This window comes from Grammomys surdaster, unplaced genomic scaffold (assembly GCF_004785775.1).
Source record: "Grammomys surdaster isolate TR1022 unplaced genomic scaffold, NIH_TR_1.0 99, whole genome shotgun sequence".
Taxonomy (NCBI): Eukaryota; Metazoa; Chordata; class Mammalia; order Rodentia; family Muridae; genus Grammomys; species Grammomys surdaster.
The window spans coordinates 14530728-14539509 of NW_021604578.1; positions in this window are offsets into that span (position 1 = coordinate 14530728).

Here is an 8782-nt window from a genome sequence, read left to right on the forward strand (position 1 = left end):
TTCATAGCAAGCAATGCTTTGCTCTTGCTTTGTAGGAATACAGTACTCTTCATTCGGAGCAACATTATTTTCCCTGAGAACTAAAGCATCCCTGTAAGCTATAACTGAATAAAAATTATACTATGGCAACAACATTTCCTAGAGATAGTCACACAGTCAACTCAGTTTGTCAAGATAACTGTACTGGTTAGTTTTATTTTAGGGGTTTTGGTTTGTCTAACTCAAAACCATTCAGAGTCATCGAGAAGAAACCTTAATTTAGAAAATCAGATTGGCCTGTAGGAAAGCCTCTGGAGCATTTTTGTTTGTTTGTTTCTTTTCTTTACCTTTCTTTTTCTTTCTTTCTTTTTTTCAGTGATGATTGATGTGGAAGGACCCTGTGGGTTGTGCCATTCCTGGGCAGGTGGTTCTGATGAGTTAAAAATGTAAACTGAGCAAGCCAGAAAGAATACAGCAATAAGAAGGGCTCTGCTTGGGTTCCTGCCTCCAGATTCCAGCCCTGCCTGAATTCCTACCTTGGTTTCCCTCAGTGATTTGGCAGTGAGCTGGTAGTACAAACCAATAAACTTTTTCCTCCCAAGTTGATTTTGATCATGGTCTTCATCACAGTAATGGAAAGCAAAAGACAATAAACATAGTATGGATTCTTTTCTAATATATAATTTTTTATGTTCATTGGTATTTTGCCTGCATGTATGTATGTCTGTGTGAATGTCAGAACCTTGAACTGGAGTGACAGACAGATGTAAGCTGTTATGTGGGTACTGAGAATTGAACCCAGCTTCTCTGAAAGGGCAGCCAATTCTCTAGCCCCGTGAATTTTTTTCAAGTGCTTGCTTCCCAGTGAAGAGGACTACATTGCTACAAAGGAACAGTAAAACATTGTTTGCTATAAAAGATTTTAAAGAGTAGTTAGTGCCTGATTTGGTTATATGTCAATACCTACTGTTTCCCTGGCCTTCATTTGGCTACATCATATTGTCTCCTGGAACACAGATATTCCTATGTTCCTAGGCTTACTCCTTCTTTTAAGTGCATCTAGGCTCCTAGCCTAATGGGGTGCTACCAAACTTCAAGGAGGTCTTCCTGCCTCTTTATTTTTTTTAAAGATTTTTTTATTTATTCATTTAATTTATGAGTACACTTTGATGTCTTCAGACACACCAGAAGAGAGCATCGGATCCCATTACAGATGGTTATGAGCCACCATGTGGTTGCTGGGAATTGAACTCAGAACCTCTGGAAGAGCAGTCAGTGCTCTTAACCGCTGAGCCATCTCTCCAACCCCCTTCCTGTCTCTTTATTAATCCTCTCTGGATAATCTCTTGAGGGGCAGATACATGTAGAAGTGTGGTTTACTAATTCCCTCACAGTTTTCTATAGACATGTGATATTGAGCATCTTTTCAGATGCATATTTGATACCTCTTCATCTTTTATCGTAATCTCCAACCTAATATTTTAACCAGCCTTTACCCTCCAATTATTTTTTGTTTGTTTTATATTTTTGAAGCCATTCTGAGTATTTTCCCTTTCCATAAAAACTTAAGAGTTGGTTATCAGGATCTCAAAAATAACTTGCTAGGATTTTTATTGAGATGGAAATGGACCTATAGTTAAAATAACATTATGACTTCTTATTCATGAATATACTTCCATTTACTTAGATCTTGGATTTCTTTTATCAGATGTTTGTGCTTTGTTAACACAAATATTTCACATATTTTGTTAGGACTTATGATTTACTTTTCCTGTAGTTCTGATAAAATACCAACACAAGTAACTTAATGAACATAAGGTTAATTGGCTCACAGTTTAAAGTCTATCATTTCAGAGAAATCAGAGCAGCAGGTTAAAGCAACTATCTTCACTGTATCCCAGTCAAGAAGCAGAGAACAATGAATTCTTATATTGAGATCACTTTCTCCTTTTTATACAGTGCAATATATCAGCCAGGTGCCACCTATCTTGGATGAATCGTACCATGTCAATTCAACTAACAAACATAATTCCTTATATGCTTGCCCAGAGCCTATCTCCCAGGTGATTCTAGATCTTTCCAAGATAACAAAGGAGATTAATTAGCCATCACATTTAAACCCCTTATCAATATGACATCCAAATGCATCATTTCAAGTCATAACCTTAGCCAGTGTGGTGGCCTACTTTAATTCTAGGACTCAGGAGGCAGAGGCGCTCTGTGAATTTGAGGCCATTTGGGTCTACATAGCAAGTAAGATTCTGATTTCTCCTAGCCATACCCTCTCTATCTTCTTTCTGACTCTCTTTGTCTATTACACACACACACACACACACACACACACACACACACACACACACACATTTTTCACTCCTGGTTTGCAAAATCTTGTGTTTATTTCAAAATGCAAAATATAGGCCTTTGAACGTCCCTCAAATCTTTATCAATTCCAACTGCCTAAGTCCAAAGTACACATCTCATCTAAAACTCAAAGTAATCTCTTAACTGTGAGCTCCTGTGGGGGAAAACATACAATGACAGAGTAAACATTCCTATTCAAAACTGCATGAGTCAGGACATAGCAAGAAATGATCGGATCAAAATTCAGCAAGGCAAACAAATTCTGAAGCTCTACGTCCAGCATAAGAGTTTTGTGATGAAATTAATTAGGATCCAAAGAATGAACATAGCTCTGCTTTTCTAGTTCTGCCTCTTTTGCTGTCTCTATTCTCCTGCAGCTTTCCTCGAAGATGGTCCATGATTATAGCATTTCCAACATTGCGGGAGGTGGGGCCTGCTATTGCAATTTGGCTTCACTTTCACATAACATCTTATAAGAGCTATCTTTGTAGGAACTCTGACCCTCCCACACATTGCCTTCTCTCAGTTCCTCTGAAACCACTGTGAAAGACTTCATGGCCCACTCAATCTTGTATCATCCATGCCTACTATGGTGTTTTAAATGAAAAATATGTCTTACATGCTCAGGTACCTAAACACTTGGCACACAGCTAGTAGCACTGCTTGGAAAGGCTCAGGATCTCTGGGTTTGCTAGAAGTATGTCATGGGGTGGGGAGAGGGAGCTTTAAGAGTATGTAGCCTGGCCTCTTAGACTACACTGCCAGTTTCTGTATGCTAATCATGTAAAAATACACTATTTGGCTGTTAGCCATTTTTTTTAAGAAGCAAATAGATTTGGATCTTCACAAGATGGAATGTGCAATGGATAGGGTTTTGTTCAAAATGTTTTAAAAAATAATTCATTTATTTTTATGTTATATGTGTTGGTGCTTTGCCTGCATGTATGTCTGTGTGAGAGTGTTAGATCTTAGAGTTACAGATAGCTGTGAGCTGCCATGTGGTGCTGGGAACTGAACCTGGGTCCTCAAGAAGAATAGTGAGTCCTCTTAGCTGCTGAGCCATCTCTTCAGTCCCTTCAAAATATCTTATTGAGCCAGTGCAATACAAATTTTTCTTCAGAGTTGTACTGGCTAGTTTTGTCAACTTGACACAAGGTATAGACATCATATAGGCAGGACCCTGACTTGGAAAATACCTCAGAAGTTCAGGTTGTATGCAGTCTTGTAAGTGTAATTTTTGTAATGATTGATGGGGAAGAGCCCAGTCTATTGCAAGTGGTCCTGGTCTAGCGGTCCTGGATTTTATAGGAAAACAGGCTAAGTAAGTAATAGGGAGCAAGCCGGTGAGTAGCATGGCCTCTGTGAACTGGGCCTTCACTGTACACACACTTCTCAGCATTCTTGTCTTCCAAGCTCCCACAAGAATGACTCATTAAGCTCTTCTTTTAGCATACTTGGGGTTCTTCTGCATTCCCACCACAAACCAGTGCCAAAGGCCTAAGTACTGAATTGTAATATGTATCATACCAACAGCCAGCTCCGAGTACAAATCCATCTTTTCAACCTCCAGTGATAAATTACCTTTAAAAAAGCAACATAAGAGAGATTTTGACTCACAGTTTGAAAAAGTCCATCACTGTGCAGAAGTCACAGAAGCAGGAGCTTAAGGAAGCTATTTAAACTGCAACCACTCAAGAAATAGAAATGAATGCTTATACTAAGCACATACCCTCTTTTTAAATAAATATATTACACACACACAAATACATATGGAGCATGCATATGAAATGACACGACATATCAAGGTCAGATGACAATTTTCCTAAGTCGGCTTCCTCCTACCAACATGTAGTATCCAGGGATCAAACTCAGGTTCTTGGGTTTGACAGTCAGCACTTTTACTAATTGATCTATCTCACTGGCCCTCACTTCCTCCTTTTTAAACAGTATAGGATTTCATTGCAAGCAATGGTGCCACTCATAGTGGCACATCAAATAATCTAATAGATACTCTCCACAGGAATGCATGGCATAGGTGACTCTGAATCTCCAGGTCATTGAGATTAACCATCATATTACATATCATTTGAATTTTAAAATGTAAATGATACAAGCTTTTTAAATTTAAAATTCTAAGTACTTACTGATAATATATAGGAAACTAAATTTTAGACACTAGAAATAATGTACTGTACAACGAAGTAAAAATGAATTTTGTCTCAAGAGGTTTTCTTGATTCCTAGGATTTTTGTTTTATTGCATTTCTTAGTTAGGGTTTTACTGCTGTAACAGACATCATGACCAAGGCAAGTTTTATAAAGGACAACATTTAATTGGGGCTGGCTTACAGGTTTAGAGGTTCAGTCCAGTATCAAGGCAGGAATATGGCAGTATTCAGGCAGGCATGGTTCAGGAGGCACTGAGAGTTCTGTCTTCATCTGCAGGCTCCCAGCAGAATACTTCCAGGCAGCTAGGTCTAGGGTATTAAAGCCTACACCCACAGTGACACGCCTACTTCAACAAGCCACACTCCCAAATGGTGCCACTCCATGGGCCAAGTAAATACAAACCATCACATTGCATTAAGTTTGACACTGAATATGAATGAAGAAACACATTTGCCTTCCTCTGCATATTAGAGAAAACATCTAGATTCTCACCATTAATTGCAAATGATGCTTTTATTTGCTCATATGATGGGATGAGATGAGAGCCATACCCAAATTGTTTGAATACACAGCTCAGGCTAAGGCCAGAGCATCTCTTTATTCCTGGAACTGGAAGCTTCTACCCTACATACCACCTAGTCTTCCAAGCTGACTAATTCAATCCAGCTTTTCTCTGCTTCTGACTGAATTGCTTGGCCTTGTACTAACTTTGGCAATATGCTCTTATCTTTTGGCTTTCTCATTCTCGGGCTCACTCTTTACCTGTGTCTAACTCACTCTCTTGCAACCTGTCTCTGTAAAACTGTCCTGGTAAAACTACCATACACATACACCATTCATCCTCTTTCTTTCTCCCTGCTCTTAAGTAGCCTCTTTACTGTTGTTTTGTGAGAATTGAGCATATCCTATGGCTGACTCATTCTGTCAAGTCTTTCTGATTTGTCACTTTGCCCCTCAATTAGACATCACTTTCAAACATGGCTGTTCCCTTTTACAAACCTTACTCCATTGTTAGGAAGTAAAGTAGGTATTAAAGGTGTGTCTGCATTCCAGCTGGATCATATAGACCTAGAAGGTTTTTGGATGTGATCCCTTGCTAGAGCAGCCATGTTGCTAGATTAAAATTCCTCTACAATTAATTATATAGGAATATATATCTTCTAAAAAGACACGTAAGAGGTATATGTATGTTCTTGGGCATCCAGAAGGTGACAGATCCCCTGGACCTGAAGTTATAGGTGATTGATAGCCACCTGACATGGACCAGGAACTGAATTTGGATCCCCTAAAAAAGCACAAAGCATTCTTAACCACTAAGAGATCTCTCAGGCACCCCAAATTTCAAACTGCTCTTAAATTTTATCACAGATTAATGTTGAATCTTGGCAAAAATATTTTCTGTATCTTTTTTTGACTCTAACTTTTCTGAGTTATTCTTGGGGTGGTTAAATGGGGAGATTAGATTCCTTTGGTCCAGGTTTATGTTCTTATTAATTACAAGTTATAAACAGATATATAAAGTGAGCAAGTACACGTTTTAATCATAAAGTACTTGAGAAAGCAAAAGCAGATACCTTGGAAGCAATGGCAGCAATTACCTTATGAGACACTCACAGAAAGTAGTCAAGATGTTACTTTTTATGAGCTCAAAGTTGTTGGTGAGCATAGATCATTTGACTACTTCTACCTTTTGTAATTATGTACCAAATCATAGAAGTGTACATTGGGGACATGTATTTGCTAGTGATATACAGTTGGAATCAATTTTTCCTTACCAATTTAGTGTCACCAGTGGAAGTTCAGAAAACTGTTATTTGGAAAGAGCTTTAAACAACTACACATGCTTGGGTGCTTTGGAGCTGGCCAACCATGCACTGACTGATCTCTAAAATTCTAAACCCAAAACAAATTTTTCATCAGGCTAATTTTTTAGATGTTCTGCCAATGACTGATGTATAAGAAGGAAACTAAATCAAAGCAATGGAGTAATGCAGAAGCATATCAAATAAAATATAATAGCCAGAAAACATTCCCTGGGGCTTAATTTCTAACCAGAAATGTAATTTCTCCTACACCATTCTAATGTATAATTCTATATATCAATCAAATCAAAGATATACTGCAGCACACTAAAATTTTTGTTTGTAAATTAAACTACCATCATGATTTATAGAAAAAATATTCAAAAACATTGGTATTCCTAACCTGGAATACTTGTATTCAAAAGGTTCATATTTCAGGACATTTCAGATTGTAGATTAAGTCTCTTGATCCAGTAAAATCTACAAACACTCTACAACTAAATATACTCAACATTTCTCAGTCCCAAGAACTAACAAAGCCCCAATTTTCAAATCTGAAACAAACCTAATCTTAATGTTTCAAGTATGGGATACCCAATCTTTATAATTTAATCTTCATCAGTTAATGAAAGAACAAATTCTAAATCCTAATAGATTTCGGTGATTTTCCTGAAATCGTGGAAACAAAAAGACATTGTTCTCAGCACTTTATACATTTTCTACAACACTATTTAAAAAGCCCAAAAAAGGTTTGAGAGAGCCGGACAGTGGTGGCGCACGCCTTTAATCCCAGCACTTGGGAGGCAGAGGCAGGTGGATTTCTGAGTTCGAGGCCAGCCTGGTCTACAGAGTGAGTTCCAGGACAGCTAGGGCTACACAGAGAAACCCTGTCTCGAAGACACCAAAAAAAAAAAAAAAAAAAAAAAAAGGTTTGAGGGACTAAGTTTAAATTGGTTATAGATAGAAACTAGTGAAATTTCAGTTTACATCTGGCTAGAAAAAAAATTGATAGTTGGTTAAGTAGAAAGTGAAACAGACTTGTCAGATAAGTGACTCTGTTAACTTTTGCTTTTATCTACTCTTGGAATTCACAACAGAAGACAATGCTTCCTTCTCTACAAAATTGTTGGATCTTCTCTGCAGAATTATCTCTTGTTCAGGTAACTTCAAAGCAGTCATTAAAAAGTTACTCACTCCTTCAGTATTATACCTAGAAAGGTATATACATAATCTTTCCCTAGAAAGGTATATACATAATCTTTCCCTAAAAGAAATATATATTCTCTAAAATACAAGTGATGAGTGAGGCTGAAAAGATGGCTCAGAGGTTAAAAGCACCGGTTGCTCTTCCTGAGAATCTGGGTTCTATTTCCAGCATCTCAATGATGGCTCTTCTGGTTTCCAATGGCACTTGGCATACAAGTGGTAAATACACATACATGCAGGCAAACAGCCATAAGTATAAAAATAAGCAAGCCTGAATAAGCAAATAAAATAAAAATCCTAGCCGGGCGGTGGTGGCGCACGACTTTAATCCCAGCATTTGGGAGGCAGAGGCAGGCGGATTTCTGAGTTCGAGAGTTCGAGGCCAGCCTGGTCTACAGAGTGAGTTCCAGGACAGCCAGGGCTACACAGAGAAACCCTGACTTGAAAAAAAACGAAAAAAAAAATAAATAAAAACTAAAAATAAAAATCCTAAGTGCTGAGCATGGTGCTGGACACTTGGGAGGCAACAGCACGAGAATTAACCAGCCCGGGCACATAATTTAATTTTTTTTCCCTTTATTTTGAGAGAGTCTCATGCATCCTAAGCTGGTCTCACATCTCCATATGGCTGAAGATCACCTTAAACTTCTGATCCTCCTGCTTCCACCACCTCAGTGCTGTGATTATATAGACATATACCATCACCAAACCTGGTCATGTGGTGCTAAGATAAAACAGAGCTTTGTGTGTGTTAGGCAAGCACCTTATGGAACTTTATCCCCAGCCCTCCACATGTTGGCTTTATTTTCTTAATGTAGATTACTTTATCCTTACTCACAAGCTTCAAAATTCAAGGCAGGCAATTTTTTTTTTCTTATGTCTTAAAAAGCAGGCATCCTAAGCAAGGCCAAGTGCTGCATGTCAATATTCCAAGCACATAAAAGAAGGACTAAGGGAGGAAGATGACTGTTTTGAGGCAGCCTGGATAATAAAGTGAGACTGTCTCAAAAGTCAATAAGAAAGCAAACTATGAGAGCAAGCATGAATAAATAAATAACATAAAAGTCACGCTGTTTATTCTGTGCTAAGAATTCTACCATGGGCCTTCTGCTCTAGTCAAGCACTCTTTATAGCTGAGTTATATCTTCAGCGCCACCTCACCCCACCTCCAACCTTAAGTAAATAAAAGTATTTCTATTTTTAAAGTAACATTTCTACAATATTATTTGCTTATTTTAAAAGAAGATTAAATAAAGCAAACAAGAA